This window comes from Botryllus schlosseri, chromosome 2 (assembly GCF_051294905.1).
Source record: "Botryllus schlosseri isolate E-star chromosome 2, Bs_hap1, whole genome shotgun sequence".
Lineage (NCBI taxonomy): Eukaryota > Metazoa > Chordata > Ascidiacea > Stolidobranchia > Styelidae > Botryllus > Botryllus schlosseri.
The window spans coordinates 23987673-24002471 of record NC_137237.1 but is presented as its reverse complement, the minus strand read 5'-3'; the positions used below and the strand labels follow the sequence as shown (position 1 = coordinate 24002471).

At 41.2% G+C, this 14799-nt stretch overlaps 1 pseudogene across 2 annotated transcripts; it reads right to left on the bottom strand.

Annotated features, from left to right (window-relative positions):
* Positions 1-593: 593 nt before the first annotated feature.
* LOC145456870 (metallophosphoesterase MPPED2 pseudogene) lies at positions 594-5624 on the bottom strand (annotated as a pseudogene). 2 transcript variants are annotated; one of them, XR_013920728.1, is made up of 3 exons: positions 5025-5624; positions 3811-3962; positions 594-2593 (listed from the first exon to the last, which is right to left on the bottom strand). The product of XR_013920728.1 is annotated as a metallophosphoesterase MPPED2 pseudogene, transcript variant X1 (transcript). The 2 variants fall into 2 exon arrangements; XR_013920729.1 differs by lacking the exons at positions 3811-3962; positions 5025-5624 and adding an exon at positions 2926-3764.
* Between the last annotated feature and the right edge of the window lie 9175 nt (positions 5625-14799).

Genomic DNA, 14799 nt, shown 5'->3' with positions numbered 1-14799 from the left:
ACGCGGAGATTGGCCCTCCGGCTCCGTCTAGTGCAGCAACGCAAGTGAACTCGGTGACGCTGGCGTGAGAGCCGGGAAAGGGTTTCTTTTCTTGGTAAGAAAAGGAAACCCTTGCTAGTGCTCTGACTGCCAAAGTGAAAAAAATTGATCCGAGAGACTACAGGTAAACGGCGGGAGAAATTGGTAGCCGTTCGCTTTAATCAGTACCCAAGAAGTAGCTCTTGGTTTCAAACATGTTGGCTACACCTTCTCTCAGGGTATCTTGAACTAGTTCTAGATATCACTGCCTTCTCTAAATAGATTAATCTTGCATTTGATTATTAATTTATGGCATTACTTCTATACTTGTACTTGAGTACCAGCAATGACTATACTTTGGCCACTTATATAGGTTGGCGTGCGACGCCGCGATATGCGCTGCCACGTATACCTGTAAAACCGTGGCTCGAAATGACAACCGCGAAATGGCCGGAACATTCTACCTCCATAATGATCTGGCATTGAAACATGATCTATGATGTAAATTGAATGGATGTGTATAGGCTCCTCCTAATATACCCATCCCATATAGTTGTCGATTTACGTCACAGCGATTCTGCGAGATGACACGCGGCATCGACCATATATTTTCAGAAAATGAGTTCTTGTACAAGTTATATCTTTAGGAAAAGGCCGGATACTCGATGAAAGCAAGTACGTGAAATCGTTTATGACCCATCATTTACGTAGATGGCCTATGGTCAATGGTCATTCAAAGAAACCTTGTTGTCTGTGATGCAAATATTGCAAACATTACGACCACTTGCTAATTGGCATGTGTATTGGTAGGAAAGTTTTCATTTTACAAATAAACAATAGTCGAAATCTCAGACACGAGGACAGACGATTTCTTCATTGGTTTGACCCATTCATATTCACGTGAAGTCAGAACGAAGTAATAACGCTAATAAATAAACGAAGTGGCATATGCAGAAAGAGTGGAGAAGTGTTCTATGAACTGTACTAAATAATCAGAAAAGTGCGTGTAGTAGGCCTATACACGGCACGCGATGCAGGTCAAATCTCATGGTTGCTGTATATGGTATGCCTATATATCACGCCCAGCTAACCTAACAAATTACTGTCACGAAGCTCACGAAGCTATACTGCATCGGAGCAAAGCGATCACACAGCAGCACTGCATGGTCACTGGTCAGCGCTCAGCGGGATATTGCCCACAGTCGTATAGAAGCGCTTATTCAGCAAGCCACGCAGTATCGCCCGCGATAAATCGTGAAAAGAGGTTGACAAATATATGTGGGATGGGATGGTATCGAATTCATATTCCGGCTGCTAAGCAAAACGATAGTTATGTTGCGTAATGCGCCATTGCGCTGCGCATTCAGTCACAATCAACTATACCTTATGCATTGCAATCGTTTACCAACTCCCATGACACAGACCTACGACACTTTCCGATTATGCATCAGTAACAATGATATCCGGTACATCGCCAAGTTGGCGCAATTCTTTGTTAGGGTAGTCAAACACAACCGCGTCGCGGATCGGATTACGGAATGCATCCACAGCTGAACAGTTTATGTAAGTAGTATGTCCATCGCAGTCGGTACCGTAACCGTCGTGTATATGGCCAAATATATGATACTTGGGCTTGACACGCAATTGCACTTCGTTCAAAAGATCAACACACCCAGCGCGGGTGCCTCTGTTCGCACGATCCAGCCTACCCGCCGGTGGGCCATGAGTCAATAGGATATCGATTCCGCTAGGAATGCGCTTCCATTTATCTAATATCTCTTGACCACGCTTTAAATTGAAGGCTAAGTTCCCGCAATTAGGTTGCCAGGGCGAACCGTATATTCGAATCCCGTTGATTTCGGTTTCGCTGTCTTCGAGGTACGTGCAATTCGTCAATACTGTTTGCCAGTCTCGCCAAACATGTTCCGGGATATTCCGGTGCATGCGAAAGCGCACATTATCAGCACTTTGCAATCCTTCCATAATGGCCTTGTCGAAAGAAATCTCGTGATTTCCGGCTATCACAACCTTGTGTTTATGCGGCAACTTACCTAGCCACCGATTGAAATCGACAACTTCTTTCATGAAACCTCTTTCAGTAAAATCTCCGCAGTGAATCAGAACATCCCCATCGGGTACTTTCATTCGTCGGTGGGTCGAATGCGTATCGGATATGCACACGAACCGAGTGTGTCCAGTAGCAATTTCGGACTCCGGAGATGTAGTTGTGACCTCGTAACTAGCTAGTCTATTGAACTCATCTTCGTCCGAGTTTTCTGTAATTTGTCGCAGGTTTTCCAAGAATTCCTCCGGATTTTGAGAAGGAGTGTAGTCAAATAATTCCCTTCGGCCTTCCCCTCGTCTAATCGAATTAAACAGTTTCCTGAATCTGGCTAATATTCCAGGCCCTACCTGGCCGGTTAGTCCATTATTTGGCTCGTTATTAGATACGTTGGGCGATAGTCGATTATTTTCCGAAGGTGCTGTTTGAGCTCTGGGCTTCGTATTATTACGCGTCCGAGGTCTTCTAAAAGATCCACGATCTTTGCCGAACAACTGATTAATCATCATAAATCTGAAAGGTAATAAACACTTGGCTTGTTACGATAATAATACATAAACGAGATGGGAGAAAGTATTTCTCCCATCTCGTTTATGTGGTAACCCTACCTATTCAAATAGGTAGGGTTACCATATTTTGGAATCGGGATTAGAAAGACTCTTTTATCAAACCATAAAAGTTTGTTGACCGAAATTGAAAAAAGGACGTATGGTAACCCTACGCCTAAATATAGGTCTATAATCTATTGCTGCCTTAATTTGCTGTCGTTTTGTGAAAGTGAGGCATGTAACAGAATATCATGGCACCGCTTGCCGTCACTATACAACACTCAGTCAACAGCTTACCATGATTGCTAGTGTGAGAGCATGACACTGACACCTCATGCTCATGCTCACGAACTATATCCCCGATTAGATCTTTTACAAGCCTCGAAACCAAGGAATAATACTATTCGCGGAAGAGTGTACCCAAACTCCAGACTGAGGCATCCTTTACGCAGTTCTAAGTCAAGTGGCAAAAACTATCATGCCGTTCTTTATTGGTTTCGCCATACTTAATCGTGGTTCTAATAGCCAATACTGTGCTAATATATGGTTTGATGTATAACACGAATTCGACACAGCAACTCGCAGTAGACACGGGCTCGCGTCGCAACTGAAAATACGCTTTATGTCATTGTCGGCATATTAACTGAAAACACCTGCTACAACTTTACGCAATCCCATGTGGCACAAGCACAACATACACATAGCGCATGAGCAGAAGTCAAATCCCTGGCAAACCTGCATAAAATAGGAGCTCGCTCTTAACGCAGAGTTGGCTATGGTTGACGTATATCTTCGGCATTTCACGCTTTATTATCGAAGCGAATGCACGTTATTGCATGACAAACGTAAGTCAACAGACAACGATAGAATCAATGAATATCATTTGTCCATATCGATCTGCATTAGTCAAATTGACAGCCTACGCATACCACATAATTGTGCTAAAAGACCGCGTCGGCAATATTGGCCTACGGATGAGGTCAGTGAGTCATGAGCATGGTCTAGTCGAGAAAATTCGTTCAAAAGGAATATATAAAGCCCTATATTTCGAAATACTGGAAGTTAGGTGATTGATCAGGAACGTGATCATTGACCAATAGGAACTATTTAGTGAGGAAAACTATACCATGCAGCCCGCTGATGTTACGATTCTAGTATGACATCACATAAGGTAAATATTACCGCAAATCCAAAGTCTTGATATATGGCAACTTGCTTTGTCACTGTTGGCCGCATCCTTCCAGCCAATCATTTTCGAAAATTTGTAGAGGCAAGGAACTTGGGTTGCCATACGTCCGCATCTTCCGGATATTTCCGGATTTTCGCTGTTCAAACTGTGTCCGGGAGGAAATGAGAACATATGCTTAAATGTCCGGAATTTTGTCGGGTTAAAGCAGGGGCGGCCAACCCGTGGCCCGCGAGGTGCTTTTCGAAATTAGTCATATTATACAGAATGGATTGCCCACATTGTGAACTTGCCAGGCTAACCAAAAATTTAATTAGTCTGGGCGAAACACTTGGTGTGCTGATGACTAAAATATCAGTTCCGACGCATTGGCAGATCACTGGGCCAGTAACATTTTGGTAGATCTTCGTACATTACAATGAAGTCGACGATGAAACCTAGCCACAAAATGATTGAAGCATGTTGACCGAAGCCTTCGATATCGATATGTCCAGGTGCCGAATAGTCCTGTACTTGTAAACTGTGCCCAGTGATATATAGCAGACCCGCAACATACTCAAGTAACAATATTATTGACCTATTTATTGACCTATACACTTTGAAAAATTTTCGCGCATGGCGCGGTTAGTAGTCCGCGCAATGGTTCGTCGATTGCGGATGGCCCTTTGGCCGAAAAGGTTGGCCACCCTTGGCTTAAAGGGAGCTTAAAATTTTTTTCGTAAATCAACATGAACAATATCTTATTTTGGGCAGATTTATGCCACTTGCAATTTTTCTTCTCGCTGCACGCGGTTTAGTGTCGTATATATATAGTAGGGTATAACATGTAAATATCATATACAGTATAGTATGGAAGAATCAGTATATCGTCTGTCCCATACCACTGTGTTTCAGGGGGCGGGAGGGCGCTGAGAAAGTGTTGTATCAGTCCTGGTTACAACACACAACCACATAGCTGAACCAACCTAACACGATCGCAGGGCTGTAGAGCACATCCAGCGTGCCGGATACGGCGCGCCTGACAACCATCCGACCTGCGAAGTCTGCTGACCAAATGAAGATACCAACCCTTGCAATCGCCAGCGCTCAAATTATACATAATATCACAGTTAATTCGGGACCTATGTTCAAAAATTCACCTATGTATACATTAGAAAAAATGAAAACCATTGCCAGTGTGACGTCATATTGATAAAAATGTGTTTCATACCTCTTTTTAAAACCTGCTAGCAGACGCTATAGAGAGTATCCGGAATTTCAGTCACAAAATATGATAATCCTACGTGCGGAACGAATTTGGAATTGGTTGTAAAATGATAAGGATTATTTATACTTTTAGAGAATGGTCCCTGATTACGGAAGTGGTGATTAACAGATGAAGTGCCTTCGCGTCTAGGCGTTAGGGTGAAGTTCACAGCAGTTCACATTCACACCAACACAGTACATCGCGGCAATTAACCAAACTGATTCTACTGTTGAAACTACATCTCATTTCCTTGAACAACTGAAGTCCCAGAACTGTACAATATGTATTGTACACGTATACACAACAATTTCCGTCGTGGCAATAGCACATATATCACTTCTCCGGACAGCAAAAGCAGGCACGATCCTAGTCCCGTCGACACTAGTCAGACAATTGATGCCACGGCAAACTTTCAACGTCACCAAAATGAGAACTCTGTACGAACTACCTGTCACCCCTGAAAAATATCTAGACCAAAAAGTGTTATGTTCCAATAGCAATTACATTAGATAATTATAATTCATAAATAGCCTGTACTTTCATGTCAACAAATGATTAGTAAAATATCTAACGCAATGCACGAGAGGCACATAATATGCCAATGTATGCGATTATAAATATAAATATTTAAGCAGCATATGCATATAACCTACGCAGCTTAGTCACCAGTCATCAAATATCGTTGTTAGGTCTCTAGTCATAAGATAATTTCGTTATCGAAAGTAGTGCTTCATATCACGCTGCCATTTTTGTCGAAAATGCAAATTCAGCGTATATTGAATCATCACATGCATATCAGCTGAGAACCATGTTACACTTTGCCATGAATTTTACAAATATGAAGCGTAATCTAGTGCCTATATACCATCTGAGAATGATATAACTGAATGTTGCTGCCAAGAGTAATTGTACGGAGTAATATTTTGCATGACGGCTTCGGATTCAATTTCTGGTGGTGAGACGCGAGTTCGAAAGTAAATAACCACATTCAGACGTGACTATTGTGCTAATAATGCAGCTTTCGCATTCACTCTGTTGTTAAACAATACATGGTCGGTCCAGTGGTCACCCTGCGTCGTGCCGATTTCTGCGTATGGCGAGCATAAGAAGAAGCAGAAATAGGATCAACTGTGAATTAACGAGCTTGATTGCTAAGATCAACACTATTGTGATAAGGCACGAATTATTATTGTATCACAGAGGTGTAATTTGAGCGAGAGGGTAATTTCGTGCACCTTATTATGCAGTATTATATTCCGTACCTAAGAATGTTTTCCTGAGAAGACAATACGGAAATTAAAGGTGCACGATTAAACCAATTCGTTGGCAATGCTGGCGATGTATATTTATGGTTGCATATACAAAAAATGGTGTTTTATAACGCTTTGCTCAAAACAGGTTATAAATAGTGTTGAAAAATGTCATTTAGAAAAGAGTGTTTTTTCTCAAAAGTTGTATAATTATGCCACGATTTTGTAAATATATTCGAAAAAAAATGTAGTATGAGCGTTACGGTCGATATGCACCCCATATAGTCGACGCATACGATATGGAATGGTTCTCCCTTGAAATTGTCGTCGGTTCAACTGTTATACCATGTAGATATATATGGATCATGGATGCGGGATGGATATTTTGATGATGATGACCGCCAACCGTCAAATGCTACATAACAATGTAGTCATGGTTATTTTTGGTCCGTTTTTTAAGAGGGGGTCGCATGCCTTTTTCCTCAAGGAGCCATATTTATTTTCTATTTTCAACTGTCAATGTCAATTGACTGTGACTTAATAATGAAAGATTCGTAACGTCATGGCTAAAAAACACAATAAGAAACATGTTTTAAACAAGGGCCATGTTTTAAACATGTTTGTATTTGAATGCAACCCTATTAACGCCCAGACGCCATATTGCCCACGGTACAGACCATACCGTGTCTAATAAATAGGACCATGCGAAATCGAGTATGCAACTGATTCGCTACCGAGTACCCTTCATTATGACGTTATACACAACAGTAAGAACCTTAAATGCACCTTTCATGCGGCCTCGAAGAGAATAGTATCAGCAACACTTCATCAAGGGATATATAGAGCAATAGATATCCCCAACTAGATAGTTCTACATATCAATCAGGCGTACTTAGTTATAATTGCGTTTTTTGAGCATGTAACTATCGAATGTGACTATGGAACGGAAACTCTAGTTTTCCCATTGCTAGGTCACGCTCGACTGAATATAGCGGTTTTCGTCAATCGCAGCGCAACAATCGCAACAATTTGCCGTAGGTTAGATGGCATATCACACTTACAGATACTCGTCTTCGATAACGAAATTACCACCCTAATCAGTTAGTGGCAATCTTGAAACTTGCTGCAGTGTTAGATGACATCATCAAAATATACAATTCGAAAGTTAGTCGATAATAATGTAACAATATTGAAATTCGATCTCTACTAAAATTTTTATGTAATAATCGGGGTCTCGGTGTGAAAATATACATCGAAACGATACTTCTCGTTCACAAAACAATTCTTACTGGTAAAATACGCTAAATTCCAGTACCAAAATTATCGACTTTCACTGCGGACTCGGCTAGGGCTGGTGCGAACCTCTGAAACGTTATTTGCGTGGTGTAGACACGAACGTTTACTGTATGCTCTCTGGGAATGCCAGGTGGTTGTCTGATATCGAAGACTACTCCTAGTCGTTTCGACACCTTCCTATCATTGTATCGCAGTCTTGTAGTGTATTGAAATTATGAAATTATTAGCAATAAATTGAATTGAACTTATAAAGGCAGGTGCACTGATTCCAAGCAGATATATCATTTCCGTCTCATTATCACACATTGATAACTTTTGCCGCCGCACGGGATTACAATTTCAACTATAGTCCAAGCCACTGAGCTAGTCCAAACCCATATCAGTGACGGAAGCGACGTTCTCACAACTCAGTCTAATTAACTACGTCACAAGGTTGCTCTTAGCGTTGTGTTGAATTTCCATTTTTGCCATCGTGATACATTTGAATTCCAAGTCATCAGTGAGTGACCATTGAAAATATCATTATCACACTAAAATTTTCACGGGGTAGAAACTGCCAAAGGCTCGTTTGCGAATTCGAAAAATATCCACAGCCAGAGGTGTTCAAATTACCAGAGGTGGTCTACGTAGTCAAGAAAGCTACTCAAGTAGGAGTAGAAGTAGTGGCGAAAAAAATCTACTCAAGTACGGGTAGAAGTACTTTTTCCATAAGGCACCTAAAACTACTTGAAGTAGAAGTAGAATTGGCTGACTTTAAATCTACTCAAGTAAGTAAGTAGTTTTGATAACAATCCTAATTCGTTCACATGGACTGTCAAAATATACTTATAGTAAATTATAGTATTGATATTAAAATGCAATACTAACCCTCTGTTTACTAGAAGACGCCGTTTTAGAGAATATAATGGCTTGGCGCCATACCCCATTTTATAGCGCCCCAAGTTTAGGCGAAGACCAATACGGAGAAGTTATATCGGATACGGTTTGTGCGATTAGTATACGTTGTTAACAAATATTGTGGATCGTAATGTTTATATTCAGTGTAGCTTTATTTTCGGAAAGTAGAGGCATTACTACACTTGCTTTTATGCTTCAACATGTATGTTCTGCAGACAAAAGAACTGGAAGTAATTAGAACTCAAAGTATGATACTCGGAATTGAAAGTAAAATATAAATACCACTTCTAAACAGCGGAAAATATATTTCATGTCTTTTGTCCATAAAGTTTCAAAGGTGATCTGCTAAAACACGGGTTACGTTAAAAAAGCAGGATTTTCCAGATTAGCATGACACGTCATGGGCTGCTAGATTACGATATGATAGGTAATTGCTAAATTGCGAAACGGTAGTTGCAAATCTTACGGTGGGCCATATTTACTGTGATGAAATATTTGTTATGGGCGACAATGCGGTGTGAGCGGAATCAAGCAATAATCTGGTACCTAAATAATATTGACTGATAAACTTTCGTGAAAACATATTTGTCACTCCATAACTACTGTGCGCGAAGCGCAAAAAAATTTCTGGGCTTTACTTGACTTTTATGAATGTTAAATGTTAGTACTCCGTGAAAACAGCCCCGAAATTCCTCAGGCTATCTTTCGTATTGGGGGATCAAACTACTTCTACTTGAAAAACTGAAAATAGCGAAAAGTAAGTAAGTAGATCACAAAATATTACGAAGTAGAAGTAGAGGAAATCAGATCTACTTGAGTAAGTACCAGAAGTTGACGAAAACTACTTGAGTACTTCTAAAAAGTAAAAGTACATCGTTACTGACCACCTCTGCAAATTACTCATCCTTGGTAGTCAAGTAGAAATAGCATAGTAGGCCTAATCAAACAATCAAATGCTATATGGAGATTGGAGAGTCTTAGAGCAGGTAATACCAGCTCCGGTCATCTATAGATAACTAAACTACGGTAGGTTTTAGTTATGTATAGGCAGGGTTGCCATACCGTCCTTATTTCTAAGATTTGTCCTTATTTTTAAGGGCCGCATCTTAGAAAACTCAACTGTCCTTATTTCTAAGAAATGTCCTTCTTTTCGACTTGCGTCCTCATTTTGTCTTATTTTAAGCAACTACAGAACTTCGATCGTTTTCCTCTGGTGTCTATGTTGGATAATAATTTAGAATTATGCTTCTGTGTCGAGATTTTATGACATCATAAAATACACACCACAAGATTTGACTTCCAAGTGGTCAGTTATCTAGGGCGGCAGTGAGTGGTATAGCAGTTTCGGCTGTTTCAAGCAATCGCGGCGGAAGTCATTTTAGCAGTAAACAGCAACACCAGGTTTTTGCTGTTCAGTCTACAGCAGAATATAAGTTGTCGGGAAGGCAGCGTTTATTGCGTAACTGAAAAAGGGCGCAGTGCAGTCGACATTTGGGTTAAAAAGTAGTAAAGCTATAAATAATTGATAAATTTATCTAAATTATATTGCACTTATGGTTTTAGCTACTAATAAAACTACATCTGATTAGCTAAAATGAGCAGGCGTAAAATCGTTTTTCGTGACGATTATAAAAGAGAACTCAAAGGTATCAAAGGAAGCTTGAAGGGCGAGTGTTTCGCACATTGCACTATTTGATTTGCGATTGTGACATTAACGTAGAGGCCATAGGAAAGACCGCTATTTCAACTCACATTGATACCCTAAAACACAAGAATTATGTTATAATGATAAAGTCGATGAATAATTTTTTCAAAAGTCGGTCAGCACCAACAACCACAAGGCAGATGCCGCCGATGGTACCGGGCATTCCATTATGTCAAATACCAGCAATCATTCCTCATCAACGATTGCACATCGCAATTGTTCAAAGGAATATTCCCCTATTCCAACATCGCAAAGAAGTTTCCTTCGGCCAAGACCAAGACTACAATCACTGTTAGTCGAGTTGTTGCTCCATACGCTCAAAAAATGATGATTTTGTCTAAACTTGGTGTAGCGCCTTTTCCCATCTTGGTTGGCGCGTCTAATCAGAACGAAGTGAAAAAGTTTGGATTATCACCCTATGGGAGGCCCCAGACCAACGCTTTTTTGTGGGGGTGGGTTGGGGCTGACGAAGGGATGTTTCGGCCCTGAGTAAAGGTAAACCTAGACCTGAGCTGTCGTGATATCCATGAAGCACTCTCTAATAACAAGGAGTTGCTGAAGCAGGTTGTTTCTTGCGAAAAGTATGGAATGTGATATTCCACGGCTCGCATAAATACAGAGTATCTCCAAAACGCTTTTCAATGCTAATCTAATTTTCAGACTGTCCTTATTTTTGGCCCATGTCGATGGCAACCAGGGCCGTAACTGCCGAGGGGGGGGGGAGGCGAGTTCAAAGGGGGCCCAAAATTATTTCGTAAATTAGCATAAATTATGGAGTATTTTGTGAAAATTTATGCAACTTTTTCAAAAACTTTTCGCGCCTGGCGCGATTTCAATTCGCCAGTGTCTTAATTATTGGGTACTTTTACCCCAAGAAAAAATACGTAAGATTTATAGAAATGGGCATTTCGGCTTTGGCCATTACCGCGCTACGACGCACCAAGACATATAAAGTTTTAGGCCATGTAACATGCGACTCCAAGAAGTGTGCCAGAACGATCGGCAGCGAGAATACCTTGGCCGTAAAGGGCTGCCCTTATCCTGACGGAAAACTTCGCTATATATGCAAAATACATATAGATTTAATTGTCCATATACCCAGTCAACAAAAAGGGAAGCGATCGACCGGCGTATCATGCGCATTCGATGTCAAAATGATGCTTCAAAAGAAACAATTTTCGCACTTCTGCCGCAGACTCATTAACCCGTTGTTGCCGTCCAATAACCCTCTCGCTACTGTAGCGTACAACCGCTATTAGCACTATCGCTACCTGAATCACTGTTGCTTTCTGGCATACTACTGACCCTTATGTTGTAAGACATCACAATTTGACGATACGTTTTAATTATAGTTTTAGTTATAATAAATCCACCACGAGTATATTCATACAAAACACTGGTCAAATACAGACAGACAGACATATAAATGCATAAAACGACATATTGATTTCAGTCGAGATACAGAGATCTTCTTTCCGGGACAAGTTTGATACAACTATTCCTGCTCTTGAATTGAAATACAGACAAAATCTGGTTTATCAAACAAGTCTGTGCCTTGGCGGGAAGAATAGGATCACGCAACGCGGAACTACCATCAGCAGCCTACTCACTGTGTGGCACGCTACTTCATTCAGAGGCCAATTGTAAATTATTTTCTCCCAAGTTTAGGCTTGGCGTAGTCTCTGATAGATGGGTAATTCCACTGGCCTTATATTCGTGCGATCTACCGTCAGCCAGATATCTTTAGCAGTGATAATCGGCTTATCACGGCCATTGTCGCTGCAGGTTGAACCAATGCTCAGAGGACGATATTTTATGAGCTGCTGCTTTCGCCAACGCTGCATTCTTTTCAATTCACCATCAGACTTATACTGATATTTGGGCATATCGTAATCACTTCATGGCTTCAGTCTCCATCGTAAAATAAAGGCTAAATATAGCAACAAAATATCTCGTAGATTAAATGAAATGAATAACACAAATTTTAATAAGAAATTATTACAAGATATAGTATTTGGCGAACAGTTGAAATGCCAACCGTTGTAACAAACATCCGTGATTGTAAATTCAGCCACAGATATTGCAGACAGAGAAACTAGTTGGGTTGATCATACAACAATGAATGCACTAACAAATGGTGTCAAGGCCATAACCACAACACGCAAAGATCCGGTGAGGGTTACTGACACTCTTCCGCGGTTTAGCATTAAAATATCAATGGACCGGTAGTACGCATTACGGTCAGAGCACTAATAACTTGACAAGTAATACGCTGTTCAGTGTTCACTGCCGCCAATCTGACATTTCAGGCCACGGAAGACTATAAGCATTTATTTATATCAAGTCCTATTTTAAAAGCCTAACGCAAACAGGCAGTTAATGTGACTGAGCTGCTATTCGAAACAGTATTTGACCATCAATACACATCTAAGCAAGCATGTAAACAAATTCAATAATAGCCCGAAATATCTCTTGCTCAACTTATCTCAACGAAGAACTTCATTCATATTCCCTTCCAACGCTATAGTATAACCTCGAAAATACAATTCGCCGGTATGGACGGAATATAATTCAAAGTAAGTGCGCAGCGGTAAACAACATCCCATGACTTATGACATCACAATCACTCCACGCTCAAGTGCTCACGAACCTGGCCAAGCTAGGCAGAAGAAACGTCACGGTGAAGCCGCGTGATAATCAAGATTGGTTAATAACGTCGACACTAGGGTTGGATTATATTATCCAGATAACGGTTAACCGGTTAACCGCAGGTTTTTTTATTATCCGATATCCGGATATAAATCTGCCGGTTAACCGGATAAAATAGTATCGTTGATAATGTGTTTTAAACTTTTAGGAAACTTCAATAAGTCGTATTATCAGTGTTTCACGCGGCCAATTAGCGAGAAGCGTGTCGCCAATTAGCGGGATACGTCAATGCACTGTGTAACGCGACGCAATCTCCCGCTGAGAAGATCACCAAATTACGTCATTGATTGCCGCGAACTCGGCTATCGTTGCTGGCCTGATTTTTCGAGTCTTCAACAAGCCTATAGTTCCGCTGGCAGAATCACATCTGCAATAGGCTCTGTGGACATTATACAATCACTGGCCTACATAATCGCATCTGCATTGGCTTGGTGCTCTCGATATTATCGCTGGCCTACACAATTGCATCCGCAATAGGCATGGTACGAACGATATCATCGCTGGCGTAACCATAGTCTCGGGCCTGGCATGCGTTGGCTCCTATCACTTGGTGGCTTGGAGACAATATACCGCTGAGATTATTATGATCAGCGATTGTGATTAATGAGTGACATTGCGAAACTGAATGACATCGAATGTTCGCATTCCGGAAACATGTTCGTGCGTGCAAGCGTAATTGATTTCCGCTGATACTAAATTCGAAAAAAAATCGAAACCACCTCGTTTTATTTAAAACACCCCCCTTATTTTTCGGCTGGCTGCGGGCCTGATCATGTGAATTTCTCATGGATGAATTAGAGCGAGCTATCATGTCGGCCCCAATTCCGGTATCAGCTACTCGTCCTTCCAGTACTGGACACCTAAACAGAAGAATGGGCAAGAAGGAAGCGCTGTTTACTATATATTCACTTATTCAGCATTGCTTACTATAATTCAGCCCATTTTGTGGAAGCAGAAAGAGCATTTAATACGTGTGTTCCGAATGTGCCGAATGTTCCTGTCTTGGCAATCTAAACCTCACCAGACAAATACCACCCCGCAGAACAAAATTATATGCCAGCGAAGAAATACGCCAATCTGAAATCGTGTGATCCTTCAGTTTAGTACGTTTAAGCGATTCTATATTTTGTGATATAGCAGACAGCAGCTCACGAAATAATATCATTTAACGAAGTCATATACCAACGGGTCGCCCGCCCGAAGATGTTCAATTATTATTTACGGGCTCTACAGTTTCAACGACACCTCACTCAGCTCTACCGGTAAATCTGATTAGGTGAGCAGAGAGTACAGGAAATTGATAGCAATATATATGCAATTCCCGATCTTATTGACCGGTTTTATTACGAAAATTTTTCGCGCCTAGCGCTGGCTCACTTAACAGTACAGCTATAATTTCGTGACAAAGGCGAACTACGTAATGGGGGAGGGGGGGGGGGCAGTTTATCACCCTCTGGGAGCCCAAGACTCAGTTGTTGTTGTTTTTTTTTTTTTTTTGGGGGGGGGGGGGCTGACGAAGTGCTGTTTCGTTCCTGGCAGCGGGTAGTCTATACTCTATACACCCGGAGATGTTTAATTATTATTGAGGGGTCCTACCCTTTCAAACACACCGCACTCAGCTCTACCGGTAAATCAGATTACGTGTGTGGAGAGAGGATAAAAATTGATGGCAATGCATATGCAATTCCCCATCAAATTCCCGGATTCAGTAACGAATTATAGAAATTTCCTGCGCATATCGCGTGCAGGCTATAAAAGCTGTCTCTCCAAAGGGCCACCCAATGTAGCAGATAAGTAGGGGTAAACACCGAGCAGTCTGAGGGAGTCTGGGGGCGAAGCCCCCCAGAAGTTCGTTTATCACCATATGGGGGCCCCGAGATCA